This window comes from Phyllostomus discolor, chromosome 7 (genome assembly GCF_004126475.2).
Source record: "Phyllostomus discolor isolate MPI-MPIP mPhyDis1 chromosome 7, mPhyDis1.pri.v3, whole genome shotgun sequence".
In the NCBI taxonomy this organism is placed as follows: Eukaryota; Metazoa; Chordata; class Mammalia; order Chiroptera; family Phyllostomidae; genus Phyllostomus; species Phyllostomus discolor.
In genome coordinates, this window is record NC_040909.2 from 76710919 (window position 1) to 76732219 (window position 21301).

The 21301-nt window shown below is 36.9% G+C and overlaps 1 long non-coding RNA gene across 1 annotated transcript; it reads left to right on the plus strand.

Moving 5' to 3' along the window:
* The first annotated feature begins 396 nt into the window (after positions 1 to 396).
* LOC118501863 lies at positions 397 to 20179 on the plus strand. Its single transcript, XR_004904525.1, has 3 exons — positions 397 to 407; positions 4967 to 4971; positions 20011 to 20179. It is a non-coding gene; the product is annotated as an uncharacterized LOC118501863 (long non-coding RNA).
* Positions 20180 to 21301: the final 1122 nt, after the last annotated feature.

Genomic DNA, 21301 nt, shown 5'->3' on the forward strand with positions numbered 1-21301 from the left:
TCACCATAGGTCGCAAGATCTGGCTTTTAAAGGGCCTCCGAAGAAGCCAAGCCCCACCGCCCAGAAATGAGGCCAGAGTGTTTACTCCCAGTGGACTGAACTTGATCCAATGGGAAAGCAGGGGTTAGTGGAGTTGTGCAGGTAAGTTCCTCCTTTACACTACTTCCCGCAGATTACTTGGAGGCAGTATTTCTGTGCAGTCCATCCAGCAATGTGCTGCATGCCCAGTAGCCCAACATGACACAGTGTCTCCTCTTGAAGCTTCATGTCTGTCCCTGCCTCACTGCTCTTGGCATTCACTCTTGCTCTTCTGTTTTGTACTCCCAATGACAGAATCAGCCATGCATCCTTGCTTCAAATTGTGGTCACTGGGGAACTCCATCTGTGACACTAGAGTTTGCTGAACTGTAAGATGGTGGAGTCACAGGTGAGAACAGAGCTGTGCAAACCTGCTGACTAAAGAAAACAACAGAGCAACTGGGCTTCTCTGCATCGGAAGTGAGAAGTTGAAGGAGAGAGCGAAACTAGTCTTCATAGATATTTCAAGTAGGCTGGACACAGTGCCTCATTTCATTGCATTATTTTCATTGTAAAAAGGAGAAAACAAAAACTTGGAAAGGTCTGATGACTTGCTTGAGCCGCAGATTTTATAGAAGAGTGCTGGAATTCAAAACTAGTTTTTGTTTCTTTTCCCTCCATATTGTAGACTGTCTTCAATTAATAAGTAGAGGAGCTGAGGGAAGACAGATCTCAGTACACAGGCACTGTAATTAAAATTTCAGTGCAATAATTCACCCATAACTGTGTTTGGAAATCTTCCTGAGGAACAACAGGAACTAAAATTAAACTAAATTTTAATAAGTAGCCATCTAATTGATTTCCTTCTTAGTTGCATCAAAAATATAATTTAATTTTGGATACATTTTTGAAAAGAGTGCAGACTCTTAAAAAATGTAATGAATATGAAAAAAATTACTTCAATAAAAAAGAAAGAAAAGTCCAAAGGCCCACTGTGCTGTGGGTATATTGTTGGCAGATATTTTAAAATCCATCCAAACTCCAGAACTGAATGATCGAGCTCCTTAAGGGCAGTGCCCCAGGCCAGTGGGTCTGGGCCTGGCCATAGGAGAGGAGTAGTCTGGGATGAAATTGTCAGCACAGCTGAAGGTATTTACAGGAAAGCCAAGATTGAAAGTGAAGGGAAGTGAGATGAAGGAAATGAAATGGCTGTACTATTCAAATGTGCTACCGACAGATATTCAGCTCTGGAAAAATGCACTCTGTATTCCAGGTAAATGGATCAGGTTAATCGATTCCAGGTGTTTGGAAGGATAATTGACTCATTCAGTAAATTTTTCTTAAGTACCTACTATGTAAAAAGCAATGTCATGAAAAGGAATGTGTGAAAAGCTTCCATTTACAATTTCACTGGAATTCTTCCCAATTTCAAATGATCAGTCTTTATTTTCATACATTTTCAAAATCAAAATTTTCCCCAGTATAATTACTGATTAAGAATCTGGGAGGTTAATATGCAGCCTTTCTATTTAAAATCTATACTCTACCTCAGATGCTCCCTTCTCCCAATACCTTGAACTAAATTTACCCTGGTATTTTGTGGAAGATTCCACATGTTGAAAGTGTTTTGTCATAATAGTTTTGTACATATACATTTTCAGACTTTACCTAGAGACTTGTAAGGTAAAGCACATTACAATTACCAAGAGAAAAACTTCATTTTAATACATTGATTACTGAAGTAGAAGGTCCCACAATTTGGAGAAAATAACACCATAGAACATAGTATTGTTTCTTGTTCGCAATTCTTTATGACAACAGGAAAATAACTAATATGACTGAAATAGAATAAGTTAAAAATTAAAACAACCAAAGATATTTTGTTATAATGACTTGCTTGTTGCTTAAGCATGGGGGCAGAGGGTTTGCCAAAAAAAAAGGGGGAATTTATTTATTTTTTAAAGAGTGTACTTATTCTTACATGTTTAAACTTCAATATCCTTCAAAGTACTTCCCATTTGATGCAATACACTTATCAAGATGTTTTTCCCACTGCTGAATAGTTTTTGAACTTGTTGGTTTTGATGCCTTTTAGTGCTTCTGCTGTCTTTTGTTTCACCACTTCCACATTGGCAAAACGTTTCCCTTAGAGGACTTTTTTTCACCTGGTGAAACAAAAAAAAAAAGTCATTCTGGGTGAGATTGGGTAAATAGGGAAGATAGGCCACTAGGGTCAAAAACTGATGAACACTTAGTGGGATATGGGCAGGTGTGCTCATAAGTCACTCATCATGAGATGGGCAAAGGTGTTGAAAAAGTCTTCAAAAAAATTCACTGAAGCTGAATGCAGCCTCTCACAACAATGCCAGTGGTACACAGATATGGAATTCCTAGAACACTCATCTAGCAGGGGAAGCCTGTACTACAAGGGGTAATTCCAGGTTTTTGGGGGGCCCCCCCTTGTATTATACTAAAATTAAATTCTTCCAAAAGAAGACATTTATCTTTGAGAACTTTAGTTTCATTTCAGTATGTTGAAAGGGGGATATAGCACAATAACTTTATAATTGTAACATATATACTTTTTCCACTTACAGATGTGTGTGTGTGTGTGTAGTGACAGAGATTCTTTGCTTGACCAAACTTTAGTCAGGCTACTGAACTTCTCCTAGGTACATCTGTGCACTTAAAGAATTCAGCTTTAGCAAGAATCCTGCCAAGACAGTTTAGCAGGAACCTCCCACCCTAGGTAGCTGACCACTTCCTCCATATCTGATTGGCTTCCTTATCTTCCATCATCCCCCAGGTGATCTCCGATTGCCTTGGTCTGTGTTCTGGGTAAGGCAGGATCACCCTTATTGCTGATGTTTCTTCATACACAGACCCACCCTACCCCTAGGCTATAAATTCTCATTTGCCAGTGAAGTCCTTAGGATTGAGCCAAATCTCACTCCCCCACTGCAAACTTTCATTGCAGTGGTTTCTATACCTATCATGATAGCAGCCCCTTTTAAACAAAGTCTTCCTTACGGTGCTTTAACATGTCATTGAATGTTTCTTCTTTGACATTTCTCAACATCATATTTTAAATTAAGCATATTAAATAGATTGAATAAAAAATTAACTCATCAATATTCAAATGTGCAGAAAATTAATACAGTACCTTTTTTTTTCTAAGTAATTGGGCTTTTTCTTTTCTTACTATCCACCCACTTGCTAGCAGGAGGGTAGGGGGAAGCCAATCAAAGCTAAGTCCTACTCTGATCTGATCATTAAAACAGTCCTAGGAAGAGTTTGCTCTCCTACAAGAAATGAACAGCCTGTTATCTATTGACCTGTGTTGGAAGAAGCCTGAAGTATGGCCCCTTCTTAGGGACCCAAACAAGAAGCTAGGACAAAACCTCATTGTGTCCCTCACCTTATCCAGTACACATCTCTGTCAAAATCTCAGGATAAACAAGAGAAATATCTTCCATCCTCCTCTATATCTCTTTCTTGCCACTCTTAAGGCCAGAAATGAAGGTGGTATTTCTTTTCTCTTTTGGCTCCCTCTCTTCCTATTTCTGCCACACCCTCTTAACTCCCTTGGAGGTAGACCAGCTGTCCTACACAAAATAGCATTTTCCACATCCTGTGGGAAACTTTAGGAGCTGCTCCTTTCTGGCTTCACTAATTATGTGCTAAAAATGGGTCATGGGAGAAAAGACACCATGAGAAATCCTCCTCCTAGGCTAGAGAATTCTATCTTATGTATCAAAAGCTGAACATAGTTTCATTCTTTCTGTAGCAAAATATAATTCTCTTTTTCTACTTATCTCTGTCAGGTAGATGGACAAACACTCTGGCTTGCCAAGATGAAGGTCATCTCAAAGGGAAAAGATAAATAGACATTAATGCTTTTCAAAATATTACCTCATAATAGGAAATGCATGGGAAGATAATGCATTGCATTAACATTATAATCTATATATGGTACCTCCACACTTCTTTATTTTTACATGATATTTGTGCCTTTGAGGCAAAATCATTTTTCTACTTTTGATATTTTATTTACTTATTTTTCTTTAATCCAACATAGCTTCTTCAGTGTAATGTCATAATTTTTGGAAAAATTTTCCATGAGTTCATGGATACTGTTTTGGAAATACCCTTTTTTCCCACATACTTTTAGCTATGTTTAACCAGTTTGAGCACACATATTCTGTTTCTCTTTGTTACAGTTTTTCAATTGGTGCAAAATAAAAATAGGTTAAAGATAGGAAGGTATGTAATAGAAACATAAACCCTCTGTGACTTATCCAGTTCAACTTCCTTAGCCTGGTATCAAAAGCTCTTCATCTTCTGGAGCATCTCACTTCTTCACTGGCTGCACCTAATTTCCATTAACAGAGCCTTATGATGTTGAATATACTTTAGTGATTCCTGCCACATAATTTTCCTACTTCTAAAAGTATATGAGAGTTTTTGAAAACACTTGGCTCTCCTTTCTGTCAATCCAAAATTATCTCAAGAACTAGCCTAAATTTAATATTCTCATAAAGTAAGGTTTACCAAAAGCTAGGCTTACCTTTCCCTTTGGCCTACCTACAGCATTTTACAACCACAATAAGAACAAACATGAATATAGTACTACTTGGAGCCAAATATTGAACTTGGTACTTAACATATTAATACATTTAATCCTTACAATAATACCAACAGACAAGTACTAAAAATTTTCAGATCATACCGATGAGGAAACTAAGGCACAGTGAATTTAATTAACTTACCTATAGTTTTATATAGCTACTCCAATATCATTTTTTGTAGGATTTTATAGCCAGGAGATATCTTAATTTTAGATCTATGAATCCTATGAAATTCAATGAAAAATTTGGTTAGATATTTAAATGTGGGTTTTTGTAGGGAGAACTTCTCCATCCTTACATCAGCTTTTTAAAATTCTAAGTCTGTGTTGAAAAAAAAATTACTAGCTATACTAAAGAACACCAAGTGCTCTCCTCTAGTTATCTAAAAGTATTTTTTGAATTCTTCACCAAATACATTAAAAAATCCATAAATATTTTTGTTTGATAGAATATCAGTCTTAACTGAAGAAAAGCATTTGAGTTGGTAATAAGACAGCAGGCATGTAAATTAATCAGACATTTCTCTTAACATGTAAGAGAAATGAATGAAATCATAGTTCATTCATTGATCATCTCTAGTAAATTGTAATAATAAATTGGGTCTAGATATGTATAGACATATAGCAGTATTCATCTCAATATAATATTAAAATTGTATTTCTCAAAGGACAGAGTGCAAAAAAATATGCATTATTCAAAGACAATATTTTTATCCAGTATATTATAATAATAGGTTTACTGAAATTTAAGATCACCCTTTAACTTTTTAAAATTTAAGAATTTTTCTGTAATTCCCATAGAACACATATAATAATAAATATGAATGTGTTTTGAATTATAAATGTATTTAAATATCTGATGTGAGGTTATTTGAGCTTAATTTTTAACACTTCCCTGACCTGATGTTTTCATGTCAGAAAATAAAATTTAGGCACTTGAGGTTATAAGAGCTTTAATTATGCCACAGATGCCTCTAACACACATGCACATTCACACATAAACATCTCTAATAGCTAATTCACTTTTAAAAAAGAATTTTAATAACATCTTATCTAGAATTTACTTATTTATGTGCAAAATAAAATGTGAACTGAAAAACTATATTTTTAATAAAATCACTTTAATTCTCTTCAAGTTGAGTGGATGGTACAAAAATATTTAAACAGCATTCTGTGCTGGCATAATTTTCTTCAATCAAGTAGACAACAGTAATACTCATTTATTTCAGAAATAGTTGGATCTGATAACTAGACTGATCAAGAATATCTAGAAATATGAAGTGAACCAGTTAACATAACTGAGCCCAGGTGTGACATCTTTGGAGGACAAGATGATAGTCTTGAGGTGGCAATGAGAGTAGCTTATTTTGACAATTTTTCATGATATTTCAGGCTTGTCATGAAAATAAATTGCCTGTAGTCCTCTGCCATTTTCTATTCTTGTCTCATCATGATAATAAGGCATCGGGTTTTTAACATTCAATATATTCTGAAATGCAATTTCATAAAAAAGATGTGTAGGGTACTAAAACACTTGCTACCCAAGTTTACTCATAGATTTCACTTATATGTCTGGAAATACTGGCTGCTCTGTCAAATAATATGAAAATTAAATCATGGTTCTGAAATAAGGATGGTTTGTTGGAAATAAAGTAGTAACTCCCAATTTCACTTTTATCCCTTAGAGGTAATTTTTTATTCTAAATTTAGAAATGCCCAAAAGTTTATCCTGTAATCACAAGCAATTCATGAAATAGAATGGGAAGAGGCATGTACTGCCATGCTATGTTTTCAAAGGAACAAGGATGATTTTGCTTGATTAAGTCACTTGTTGTCTTATCATTACTTCTTAAAGTTCTCTCACATACTAAGACTATGGTTACCAGGACATGGCCCTAATATGTAAGATAATTTTCCAGTCAGCTGAGATACAATATAACTCATAAGAGCTGGGATCATCACCTTATCAAGAGAACATGATGGGAATAGGGCATTCTAATACTTTTTTATACAAGAATAAAGAGATGTTATGTTCCAAATTTTAAGAACTATCATAAATATTTTTTAAAAATGTATTTGCCTTTTAATATAAGATACAGTTATATATTTTAGGGCTAGAGAAATGTCAAAAATGAGTAAAATATTCAGAAAAAATCATGGAGATTTTAAAAGCTTTTCAGAATTATAAATAAATAAATAAATAAAATGCCAGCATAGTACAATCTTATGAAGTTTGGATAAGAGTAAAATACCTTGTACTTGATCTGTAATAAACTTTTTCAGAATATAAGCATTTTGTTAATTCTGTCCTGTCTATATCATTAGCTTCATGAGAACAGAACTCTACCTTTGGTCTCCAGCACTGTGTTCAACACATAGTGGGCACTCAACAAATGTTTGTAAAATTAATGAATATTTATCTGTAACGCACAATAAACAAAATCGAGTGGAGCCCTGGCCAGGTGGTTCAGTTGGTTGGAGCATTGTCCCATGCACCAAAATGTTGCTGGTTCCATCTTTGGTCAGGGCACATACCTAGGTTGCAGATTCATCCTTGGTTAGGCCATGTAAGGGAGGCAACTGGTTGACCTCTCTCTCTCTCTCTCTCTCTCTCTCTCTCTCCCCCCCCCCTTCCTCTCTCTGAAATCAATAAATATACTCTCAGGTGAGGATTAAAAAAACTGAATGGAGATTACAGAAATAGTAATAGGTTATAAAAATAATTGCCAGCATTATTGTACCAAATATTGAGGTAATTAAAGAAAAAAAACAAGAGTGTGTTGATAAAAATATAAGTAGAAAATCTTAGTGTGCCTTTTAGAACCCCTACATATCTTCCCATCCCCCTTATTTTTATCATAAAAACTCTGTTTTAACTAAGCAGCTCTATTTTTGTTCCCAATTTCCTTTCTTGCCACTTTACCTTAGAACATATTCTCCTAACACTGACAAACTGGCTTCACCCCTGTACCAACCATGACTGATTGAAATTGGCTGTATTGAGGGTTGCAAGGACTAACTCAGTTTAGAGCAGGGAATGCTGGGCTTTACTGGAAATGTGTGCAGCAGGTGAAGGTTAGTTGGGGTAGCCTTAGCAAAATTTGTTCGCTGATGTCTTGCAAATTTATCTGTCTTCAGTAGTTTCTCCCTTTTTTATACCTATTCAAGTGCCAGTAAAACTTCAAGGTCTAGGTCACATTGTGTCTGCTCTGTAACAGTGTTCATAACCATTAATCCTAAATGACCACATTTCTATAAAGTCCTATGGTGTGTATTTGCCTAGTTTGTTGTTGATGTTATCTTTGTATACCTGAATGTCTTTTCTGAACAATGAGATTGTAAACTCTTCAAAAACAAACACTGCATTTTGTTTGTTTTTCCTATATTACTTAGAATCCTACACATATAAAATCTCACTATATCCTGATTGAAAGACAAGATGTTTTTAATGTGTGAAATTAATCAAGGCAGCTTTCCATATCAATACACTGATATGTCCTCTTTTGAAGTTAATTATCACTAGCAAATTTTTTTAATTAGCATGTAAATCAATATACTTTTACGTATTACTTTAGTATTCTACTATAAATGTGTTTTATTTTGTATAGTTAGTATTAAGCTAAAACTTCAAAATTAAAAATATTCATAGAAATCTCATTTGCATCTTAATTCTTTTATCTTTTTTTAAACATTGGCATCACACTGAAGACTTCCTCTTAATTCCTATTTTAAAACTATGACATATTTAAATATATTATATAACAAAATTTAATTACTTTGAGACTCTGGTATGTTTAGAATAGTGCTTCACATTGTAAAAAAATTTCCCTATTCCAAAATTTGCAGTTAATAGAATAAATCTCTTTTTACATTCAGAAAAAGAGTTCTTAATGGAATAATATTGTACCACTAATACACTAAATGCAAAATTAACTTTCAAGTATTATAATTAAAATTTAATACACATATTTAAACTTTTCATTCTTAATCCTTCTATATATTAATCCAATTTTAACTTTCTGTGTATGCATCATCTTCGGCATGACAATCTCATCCATATCCTAAGGCTTAGCTGAAGAATTCAACTTCTGGCATGTTGTGTCTTGACCATTCAAAGCCTGACAGGTCCACAGTACTCAGGCAGACAGAAGAATATTCACAGAGATGTGGGGATACCTTTGACATATCTTTATTCAAAGGTGGGGAGAGTCACACATGCTGCAGGCTGTGTGTCTCCCTGCATATCTATGCATGTCACCTGCCCCCAGCCCCTTTGCATGGCACCTCAGTATGACATGTTGTCCCCCAGCTCCTTAAATACTGGATACAAACAAAGCTGGCAGGATGCCAACAGATCTTAATGGAGCAGAGCTTCATATTACATATGTGAGCCCACTCCAGGCTATGAGAACACTGCTTATCAGGCCCATTCTCAAGGTTATGGGAAACTGCTTCCCTTAGTTGCCCAGACACATGGGTGAGGAAGCCAGACTGCCTTCATTTATACTATAGATGTCTTATATAATCACCCAGATCCCTTCTGGATCTCCAGCTGAAGGAAGGTTGGATCCCTCCCTCTTCGTGTCTCTACAACATATTCTAGGCCTTGAAGTCACTTCCATTGGAGACTTTATCCACCTACATTGTACTTGTATTTTTACATATGTGACTCCATCATGAGTTGTACCTTGTTTGGAAAGTTAGTATTTATTTTTCTCTTTATATCCACAGTGCCAAATACTGACTAAACAATTAATAGAATAAATGAATAAATGAACATAAAATTGATTCACTGGGTACTAGTAGAACTTGTAATACAGAATAATGATTAAGGGCCACCCTAAATGTACCAAAAGCAGATTCAAAACTCTCACTAACACTTGAGAACTTTGGGAAATTTGTTAATGTCTCTACAGCTCAGATTTCTTTGGGAAATGGAGATAGCACATCTCATGGCGTTGTGCAGATAAAACTGAGAAATTCACAAAAACCTGTAGGCACACAGAATGCCAAGGAATCAGTATGCTGTAAATAGACAATTTGGGTTGATTTTCCCTTACTGTGCAGAATTCATCGATGTTCTCCTTTTTTACTTTCAGGGATCTTTTCCTTTTATGGGTTTCCTAATTTTGGGGTTCTAGATAGTTAAGCTTGTCTGATAAATTTCATACCTGAAAGTGACATGTATACAGTCAAAAAGTGTATGACTAAGTGAAACACTATTTGGTATAAATTCCCCAATTTACTTAATTCCAAAATGAGAACATCTATGAGGTCTGTACAGTGCAGGACGCCATGCAGTCAATAGTTACTATGTTTCCATAATGTCTCCTTTAAGAGGTTCTGGGTACTGGGGAGATCTTGAAATGCATCTTTAACTTAGAGAAATCTGTGTAGCACAAAAACAGACAGAAGGCACTGCATGCTCAAAGGCACAGATTCAGGGGGGAAATGTAGTGAACTCAAGACATGGCAATGAATTTGGCTTGATTGGACTAGAGATTATATCAAGAAAACTATAAGATAGGGCAGAAATGAGTTGATGGATGTAAGAGGGGTCCAAAAGCTAAGAACACAGAATACCTGGCTTAGGTTGTGGATGTTAGTCTTGGATTGCAGTTGTTCTTAGATATTGGTATGTTTCAAAATCATCTGGTGGAGCTCCTTCAAAAATGCACCTGTAATGTGGGAGTGACATCAGCAAGAGGGTGGGATAGGTATCTCTAGTACTGATCTCTTCCTAGAAATATCTTTTTGAACCACTAACCATGCACAAAAATATCTTCACAAGAGCTGAGGATTCCAGGTGGGGAATAACAGCACCTGAGGGGAGAGAAAAATAAGAAAGGGTGTATTGCAAAGCATAGGAAAGAGAGTCACATACCGTACCAATCACCCTACCCCACTCCCAAAAAGCCATTGCAGAGAAACAGTCTCCCTCCCCATAAGGGAAGAGGAGGGAAGTGAGCACCAGGCCTATCCTACCGCCCAGGCTCCACGTGAGCTCCCATGGCTCAAGTGCCAGGATTGCATCAATTTCAGACTATCTCCCACAGCCCCAGTCTTCAGGCCAGCTCACATGACCCTTACTATGAAACATGTTAAAAAGGAAGAAAGGTCACAATTCTAGCAGTAAAAAATTTCTGTTTTTTTATGGGGATATTGTAATCTGTTTTCAATGTTCCACATTTACTGCTAGTGCTGAGAGCAGACAACAAAGAAAACAAGTAGTATTTATTTGTTTCCACATGAAGAAGTGGCCTATCTTTTCTTTCTTCCTTCCTTTCTTCCTTCCTTTTTTTTTCTCCTTTCTTCCTTTTTTCTTCCATTGGCATTTATTGAGGAGCTACTATATACCATGCACTTTACTAGATGCAGATATTCAGTGTGAGTAACCCTAGATACATTCCTTTGGAAAGTCCTTTTCTGTTTTTGGTATCTGGGAAATACTGGCCTCATAGAATGAATAGGGAAGCGTCCCCCTGCTTCTATCCTCATAAAGAGATTGTAGAAGGTTGGTATAATTTCTTCCCTAAAAGTGTGGTAGAATTCACCAGTGAACACACCTGTGCCTGGTACTTTGGGGTTTGGATGATTATTGATTCAATTTCTTTAATAAGTATAGGCATATTCAGAGTGTCTGTGTTTTCTTGTTAGTTTTGACAGATGTGTCTTTCAAGAAATTGGTCTATTTTTAATGTGGGTTATCAAATTTATGGGCATAGAGTTATTCACAGTATCTCCTTATTATCCTTTTAATGTTCATGTGATCTGCAGTTATAGCTCCTCTTTTATTTCTGATATTAGTAATTTGCATCGTCTTTCATTTTTTCTTGGATAGCTTGCATAGAGTCCCATTAGTTTTATTGATCTTTTCAAAAAACCAGCTTTTGGTTTTGTTGATTTCCTTTATTAATTTTTGTTTTCAATTTCATTGACTTATGTTCTAATTTTTATTATTTCCTTTATTATTCTTACTTTGCATTTAGTTTCCTCTGTTTTTTCTAGTTTTTAAGTTAAATAATTATATCATTTATTGTAGATTAAGTTTTTAAATATACATCAAACGCTATGAATTTCCCTAAGTACTTTCTCTAAGTACTACTTTTGCTGTAACACACAAGTTTTGTTATATTTTCACTTTCAGTCAGTTCAAAAATTTTTTAATTTTCCCTTGGAGATTTTTTTTCTAAGCCATGTATTATTTAGGAATGTATTGACTGAACTCCTGTTGTCTTTCTGTTATTAATTTCTAGTTTAATATCATTATGGTCTGACAGCAGACATTATATAATTCCTACTTTTTAAAAATTTGTTAAGATGTGTTTTATGGCCCTGACTGTGGACTATCTAGTGAATACTTGTGTAAGTTTGAGAGGAATGCATATTCTCCTGTTGTTGGCTAAAGTAATCTAGAGATATCAATTACATTCAACTGACAGATGGTGTTATTGAGTCCAACTATGTCCTTACTGATTTTCTGCCTGCTATGCCTGTTCATTTCTAAGAGAGGATATGATACGAATTCATCTATGATAGTGGACTCATCTATTTCTTTATTCTGTTTTACTAGGGTTTCCCTCACATATTTTGATGCTCTATGGTTTTAAGTATATAGATTAAGGATTATTATAATTTACTAAAGAATTAACCTTTTATCATTATTTAATACCTTTCTTTACCTTTGATAACTTGCTCTGAAATCTGTTCTGTCTGAAGTTAATATACTTATTCTGGTTTTCTTTTAATTAGTGTTAGCATCATATATATTTTTAAAAATCAATTCACCTTTAATCTGTATGTCATTATATTTAGGGGGAGGGTTTCTTGTAATCAACATGCAGTTGGTTCTTGCTTTTTGATAAACTCTAATAATCTGTCTTGTAATTGGTGCATTTAGAACACTGACATTCAAAGTGATTATTAATATAATTGAATTAATATTTGTCACATTTGTTAGTGTTTCTATTTTTGCCCTTGTTCTTTATTTGTATTTTGGACTTCTACTTTTTGCTTGCCTTTTTTGGTATTAATTGAGCGTTTTATATGATTACATTTTTTTCTCCAATCTTAACATATCAATAATACTTCTTTTTTAATGTTTTTTTTTAATTCTTTCCCCTAGACTTGACATATGCATTTACAACTAATTCAAGTCCACTTTCAAAGAACATGATACTGCTTCACAGGAATCATGAGTATGTTATAAGGATAAAATAATTCTAATTCCTGCTTCCTGTCCCTTGTTGAATTACTGTCATTTTGCTCATATATAAGCTGAATATAAATAGTCATTTATACATTAGATGTGTATATAAGCATATATATAATAGAAATTACTGTTGCTATTATTATATGTTAGATCAATTAAGAACAAAAATATTAATATAAATAAAAGAATAAAAATAAAAGCTTTTATTTTACCTTTACTTATTCCTTCGCGATGTTCTTCCTTTCTTTATGTAGATTTTACTTTCACACCTATACCATTGTTTTTCTTTCCAGTGAACTTTTTTTTTAAACATTTCTCACAATGTCTACTTGCAACAAATTCCCTTTGTTTTTGTTTGTCTGAGAAAGTCCCTTTACTTTGGTAGGATAATTTCACAAGGTACAGATTCTAGGTTGGTGGGTTTTATCTCTCAACACTTTAAATATTTCACTCCACTCTCTTCTTGCTTGAATGGTTTCTGAGGAAAAGTCACATGTAATCCTTATCTTTGTTCCTCTATAGGGAAGAAAATTATTTTTATTCTGGCTCCTCTCAGGACTTTTTTCCTTTAATATTTCTGAGGCTTGAAAATGATGTGCCTAGATATAGTTTTCTTAGCATTTATTTGCTTGGGTTTCCTTAAGCTTCTTGTATCTCTGATTTGATGTTTTGCATTAATTTGGGGACATTCCCAATCATTTTTTCAAATATTCCTTTAGTTCCTTTCTCTCTTTCTCTTCCTTCTAGTATTCCCATTATGTCTATATTACATTTTTTGTGGTTTCCCCCAGTTCTGGAATATTCTGTTCTGCTTTTTCTTTCAGTCTCTTTTCTTTTTGCTTTTCACTTTTGGAGGTTTCTATTGAGGTATCCTCAAGCTCAGAAGTTCTTTTCTTAGCTGTGTGAAGCCTACTAAAATGCCTGCCAAGGCATTCCTCATTTTTCTTATGTTTTCAATCTCTTAACATTTACTTTTGGTACTTCCTTAAGTTTTTCATTTCTCTGCTTACATTTCCCATATATTCTTGCATGTTTTCTACTTTATCAGAGACCGTATTACATATGTCATAATTGTTTTATATTTTTGTCTGTTAATTTGAACATTTCTGTATGTTTGGTTCTGATACTTGTTTGTCTCTTGAAACTGTGTTTTTTGCCTTTAGTATGCCTTGTAATTTTTTCCCTCATAGACACATATTGTTACAGAACAGACAGGGGGTGGGGGCTGAATGATATAAAAGACCCCCCTTTTTCTCCAGGTATTCCTCCCCTGTACTAGCTTTGTTACAGGGTGCATCCAAAAGGGGGGACCCGAAATAGGCATTTGAAATGGGGTCCAGAACTTAAGGTGTCCAGGAGATTTTGGGATGTCTCCATCCCCCCCGCCCAGGGTGTGGGTTGGGGGAAGGGACAAATGGAGCAGGGCCATTGAGAGCTGTTTAGCATAGCAACAGCCTTGCAGCTAAACTCTGGTGTGGTCGTTTGGCATATCTATAACCTTTGACTGGTTGCATAGATATGTTTAGTGGCTGTGATCAGCTCTAAGCCAGGGGAATGGAAGTAACTTCCCCACCCAGATGTAACTAAGGGGGCGGGTCCCCTGTGTTACAGCGGTACAGCGCCTGCGTGGGAGCTCAGAGAGGATTGGCTCCAGGACATGGGGCCACACTGTAGCACCCAGTGGACGCAAATACAGATATCGGAGCCTTTAGGGTATCAAAGATGTTACTTTATTGGCCAAGTTTAACCTGCGCAGGGGCGAACTCTCAAAGTGTTAAGTGACACAGTGCCCACAAAGAGCTACAAAAAGAGAGTGGCGCGCCAATATTCATATCCAGGTCCTTATATAGGGGTTTTGGCGCGAGAAAGCAAGCATTCCATAAAAAACTGACGCTGTGGTCAGCTATTTGCTTACAGAGACTGCGCGCGGGAATTTCAAACCAAGCATTCTTACAGTAGGCGGGAAGGCAGGATGTTTGTTTAGTAACCTAGTAATCTCCTGGCTCTAACTAGCTAGGTTCCTATTTCCTCATGGTCTAAGTTTATTCCTACTCCTTACACACACCTGCCCAGACTCATGATGGCAGCCCAGTAAAGCTGGAAGGATACGAGTTCTGCATGTGAAGCTGAGTGTGGGAGGAGTCGGAAATGAGGCTGCAGAGGAAGATTGGCCTCAGGGATTTAAAACCCAGATTTGGCAGCCATTGAGAAAGAGGAGAACCATGCATCTTTAGCAGAGTGGAGACTCCCGCATCCCAGAGAGAGGGAACCACGCGGCCTGGCAGAGTGGGGACCCCCACAGCTTTAGAAGGGGGAACCACCACCTGGTTTTAGCAGAGATCCCAGCGACTCAGCTGAGGGTGCCGGGAATCCAGGGAAGTCTCCCAGTCGAGATGGAGTTCTAACTGGGAAGAACCAGAGGACTGCCTGAGCCATGGATTTCTATTTCCTTTCCTGAGATACAGTACTCTGGACTGGGCAAAGGGGGAAGGAAGGAAGGACTGTGTCTGTGGGTGTTTTAAGGGACTTTGGGATTTTGGTGAAGACATTAGGTCACTACTTTAAGTTTGTATAGCATTAAATAAACATTTCCTTTCCTTTTCACGAATCTCTGGCATTGAGAGACGTCTTTCCTCTGGCGGCGGACATAAGGGGCCCGGGGCCTTCTTTCAATAATGGCATATCATCTCAGGCCCCCCCTTGTGTGTTCTGTAACAGCTTCACTTTGCCTACCACCAGAGGAAAGATGTCTCTCAATGCCAGAGATTTGTGAAAAGGAAAGGAATTATTATTTATTTAAAAGTTATACAGACCAAACTTCTTTAGAACACCCACAGACTCACACAGTCCTTCCTTCTCCCTCTGCCTGGTGGAAGTAGAAGTCCATGACTCAGGGCCCCGGAACCATCCACATGGCAAAGGGGAGCATGTGGTCCTGACTCTCACCCAAGCTGCGTAGTCTTCGAAAAGACGCCAAAGTCGGGTGGTTCCAATTTTCTGCCAAAGCCTTGTGGTCCCTGAAAGGACGCCTAGTGGCTGCCACACCTGGGTTTACATTCCAGCTCCAATCTTTGTCTGTAGCCTCATTGGCCACAGCTGCTAGCATTCCTGGCAGGTGTGGCCCTGTGGTGTGGAGCCAATCATCTCCAAGCTCTTCTGAACCCCATTACAATTCCCTATTGGGGCCCCCCTCTTGGCTGCACCCTGTTACAATGTAATGTACTGCATAAAAACTTGTGATAAATTGGCCTTCAGTAATGTGGTGGTGAGGAGTAGGGGAAGGGAAAACATTCTGTAGTTCTAAGATTAGTTCTTAATCTTTTAGAGGCTATGCCTCTAGACCAGGGATATCAAACTTATTTTCACTGGGGGCCACATCAGCCTCCAAGTTGCCTTTAAATGGTAGAGTGTAATTTCAACTCCTTAACAGTTAAGGAGTAGTTACATTTATACAGTTCTAAAATTATTTCGGCCCTTTGAAGGCAACCTTGAGGCTGATGTGGCCTCCAGTGAAAATGAATTTGATACCCCCACTCTAGACTGTAAACTTCACAAGTGTTGCTCTCTGTTTTTTTCTTCCCCTTTAGGTAAAATAAGATAGATAGAGGGAGCTGGAGTTGGGAAGATCCCTTCCCCCAGGTTGGGTAGGCTCTGATAATACCTCAGCAGTTTAGGCTGGGGCTAACTAGTTTCCCCTGAGGGCAGGCATTGATAAGAGGCACTCAGTTAACGTTTCTCTTACATCTGTGAATCTCTCCCTCTCTTTCTCCTCTCCTCCCCTCTCTCTAGAATCAATAAAGGAAAAAAAAAAAAAAAAAGAATCAAGTGCTCTGCCCTAACCAGGTGGCTGAGTTGGTTGGAGCATTGTCCTGTGCACCAAAGGCTGCAGGTTCAATTCCCCATTAGGGCACATACCTAAGTTGTGGGTTCAATTCTAGACCAGTTGCTTACAGGAGGCAACTGATTGGTATTTCTGTTTCACATCGATGTCTCTCTCTTTCTCTTCCTCTCTCCCTCTTTCTCTAAAATCAGTAATCATATATCCTCAGGTGAGGATTAAAAAAACAAGTTCTCTGGCTTATATCAAAATGATTCCTTTACCCCTTTTTTTGCCTGAAGCATGAGTGGATTTTTATCTAATAATTACTGTGAAGATTTTGTCAGACTCCTAGAGCTAAACTCACAGAAGTGTGGGGGACCCCTCAGTGGGTTCCCTAGAAATTCTTAATGATCAGAACAGTTGTCCACATTATGCCTCCAGCAATTTGTCAGTTATAGTTTGGGTTTTCTTACCCCTGCACTGGTTCAAGCAGCAGTTTCTGCTGGTGAGTCTTTCCTCTGGCAAGCTGTGACTCCCTGTGTTCACTTGTCTGTATCTCCAATGTTAGGACCAGCAGTTTGTCCTCTATTCTCTTGTGGATCAAGAAGAATTAATTTTTCAGTCTATTCAGCTTTTTTACTGATCTTTAGGATGGAGAGGTGACTTCTAAGCTCCTTACATGGGAAAAGAAACCAGAAATCTATCTTACAGAGTTTACTTTCCATAGTCAGAGATGTCATTCATAGGAGAGACTGATTGGAACTGAATGGGAGTGGTTAAGGGCTAAGAAGAGGTGCATTAAATACAACTAACCTAATCAAACCAATGTGAAATCTTGGTGATATAAACATTGAATAAGAAGAAGGAAGACACATTTATAAATAAGAGTGGTATGTTTACACTGAAGGAAAAATATTTGCCAAAATTTTTGAAATCAGAAATCCTGCATTTGAGTGTATTTTGTTTCTTCCACTGTTTCATTATATAACTTTCTTAAAGGTACTTAATTCTCATGATTCACTTAAAACGCCAGCCAGCCTACATCATAAGGAGACCAAATAAGATAAAATGTATAAATGATTTTGTGAATTATAAAGGGCATGAGGATATTATATAATATTATTACACAAAGTAGCATATGAAAAACTGCTTAAGATCTCTTGAGCTTATTAATTTATAAGTACTCATTGGTGATATTTTTGAAGTGTTTATTGTGGCAAGAAGTGCAGCTTTAAATTGCCCTTTTTGGGCATTTAATTATCACAATAAAATTACCAGTGGTTAAAACATTAGAATCTGTACTTTTAGAACTTTTTTGTGACTTTTGAAATTCTTTCTATCTATTAACTTGTCATGGTAGGATTTTTGAGAACTACCCAGTTTGAAATTCCTATCCAAATAAACTACCATTAATGGAGTCACAGCTCTATACACTAAGTTATGGAGACAAAGTCAGGTTTCAAAAAAACTTCCTTAATTAAAGCATAAATACTCTGGCTTTCCAACTTTTACAGATAGGGTCAAAATTAAATTTCAAGAATTAGATGTTTCCTTAATGTTCCCTTAAATGAACTGTTGACAACTCTTTGAAACTTTTCAGTATGAAATTTGGCTGCCCTCATCATAAGGCTTCTTCTGTATGGATTGTTAAAATCTAGTCGCTACACAACCCTACATCCAGAATTCTCATTTTTGTTCCAAAATGTCACTGGACAGGATTTTACCCTTGCTAACTGCATAAAATTTACAGTAGAATATTTGTAAAAGCCAAATGCTGAAATAGATCTGCTTTGATTCCTTAGTAGAGAAAAGAAGGGCAAGAAGCTTCAGCTTCTATTTACCATGGCATTAACTCAAGATAAGCCTTAAAATTAATTTTTGGTGCATAAGCAGTTTGGTTTCTCCATCAAAAGTTTATTTGTTACAAAAGAATTTTATTCTGTGAGATATCAAGTACACTCATTTTTTAATTAGAGGTGCCAAACTATAGGGCAAGGTGAGATCAAAATCATGTCTTTTTATTATGTTTTTTTTTTTCTGATTATAAGAGTAATAACAAGTTAAACAGAATCAGTTTCTTTCCTAGAAGATTGTCTCAAGTTTACTGCACTATGAAGAAATTAACCATAAGCTGATGCCTTGACTTTGCCCTTTTATTGTCCTGAAGGCATCTTTAAACACCGCAATGTGGTACTAAAAGTGAGATTGTGTTGTTATTTTTGTTGCAGTTCCTTTTCATATCCATCTGGAAGCTGATGAATGAAGAGTCAATGAATGAATGAATATATGAATGAATAAGTGAATGAGGCTTTACATTAGACAGACTTATTTTCTCATGGCCTGCTAGATGGGTGGGCAGCAAAGTACACTGGCTATCAAGTACAAATTTTATGCCATTGCAGCGCTGTTGCTGAAAATTATGCAGAAATATCAGGAATATATTGACTAAGCATGAGAGTTTTTACTACAAAATCTTAATAATGAAACAGTAACAGCAAATTTTATATATTAAATCAATGGGTGTTTTTTTCACACAGATTCTGGTTTTCCTTGTTTATTTATTTAATTCTTTTTTTTTCCATATTTTCTTTTTTTTATTATATTTTAATCATTGTTCAAATACAGTTTTCTCCTTTTTACTCCCAATCCAGCCCCCCCTCCCACCCCTCCCCACTTCCCTCCCATGACCACCCTCCCCTTAGTTTTTGACCATGTGTCCTTTAAGTTTGTTCCTGTGAACCCTTCCCACTGACCCCTTAAATTCCCTCTTCTCTCCCCTCCGGTCACCATGAGCCTGTCCTCTATTTCAGTGTCTTTGGTTATATTTTGCTTGTTTCTTTGTTTTGTTATTTAGGTTCCTGTTAAAGGTGACTTAGCTGTAAGCACTCGGTGCGACTCTCGTCTTCAGCCCCTGTGGGTACCGTGTCTCCGGACACTTTGAGAGTTCACCCCTGCGCAGGTTAAACTTGGCCAATAAAGCAACATCTTTGATACCCTGAAAGTCTCCAATATTTGTTCTCAAGTTTGCTGGATGCAACAACCTCATGCACTTTACCTCTGTGAAGTAAGAAATTAAAGAATTAAATAAATCTGTGAGGTGACATATTTATTTATTTATTTAAAGACATTTATTTATTTAAAGAATTAAAGAAATTCTTTAATTCTTTAGAATTAAAAGAATTCTAAAGAGCCTTCAGGGGCTGAAGATGAGAGTCGCGCCGAGTCCTTACAGCTAAGTCCTTATATAGGGGTTTTGGCGCGAGCAAGCAAGCATTTCACAGAAGCTGATGTGGCAGTTAGCTATTTGCTTACAGAGACTGCGCGTGGGAACAGGGGAAAATTCAAACTTTTAAAACTAAACAAAGCATTGCTTATCTAGCATACCCAGGGGAGAACATCTGCACGACACAGGATGTTTGCTCAACTACATCCTGCACTCTGTCTCCCTTGTTAGTTCCTTTTAGCTACAATGTGGTTCCTGTTTACTAAGGTCACATTTAGTTCTTAATTTTCTTGTTCCCAACAAAGGTACTTATTCCTCAAATTTGAGTCTCAAACATTTTTATATACTTTTATAGAGAAATAAAAGTTTTAAGCACTAGAGTTCATTAAAAGAGAAAATGTTTTATCAGAAAGATACAGAAAAGCCCTGGCTGGCATAGCTCAGTGGATTGAGCATGGGCTGCGAACCAAAGTGTTGCAGGTTCGATTCCCAGTCAGGGCACATACCTGGGTTGCAGGCCACGGCCCCCAGTAACCGCACATTGATGTTTCTCTCTCTCTCTCTCTCTCTCTCTTTCTCCCTTCCTTCCCTCTCTAAAAATAAATAAATAAAATCTAAAAAAAAGAAAGAAAAACAAAAGAAAACAAGGGAATCGTTTTTCAGTTCACAAATATTGAGTGAAGCTTGAGAGTCTGTCTCTGACTCGTGTGACTAAGTATATTGAGCATTGTCCCACAGAGTTAAAGTTCACTGGTCCGATTCCCATTCAAGGCACAAGTCTGGGTTGTGGGCTTGGGTCCACAGAAGGGGTACATATGGGAGGCAACTGACCAATGTTTCTCTCATGCCCTTCCTCTCTAAAAATGAATAAATAAAATCTTCAAACAAACAAAAAACTTAAGAGCCTGAGTGTAGGAATTCCTACAAAAACCATAAAAGAGAGGATGGCACAATATAAGAAAAGTCCCTGAAATTAAAAGGGACAAGGAAAATTTGAGGGATGGAGTGGGAAGATTTAGAGGAGATGCCTTCAGGATGCAGAAACAACTTTCCTTTCATTCAACCATTCAACTGTACCCTGAAAGAGAAGATAGGATGTTCTGATGAGAGGGAATAAAACACTGGGAGGTGATGTGGAAATTGAAAGCAAAGGATGTTTTTGTGCTTGGCTCCCACTCTGGAAAGCTGGAAGGAGACTGTGTTATTGGGCTCATCATGACATCGTGGGCAGCCAAAGCAGAGTGACAACAGAAGTTTCAAGTCACTAAGGAGTGTGGGCCGGGTTTCCATAGTCTTTGTGGTACACAGTAGAGGTTCTTAGGGGCTTAGAAAGGGGACACAGAAATGAGGAGAAGCCCGGTGGACCAGGATTCTCAGAGTGACACTATTGCAGGATACTCA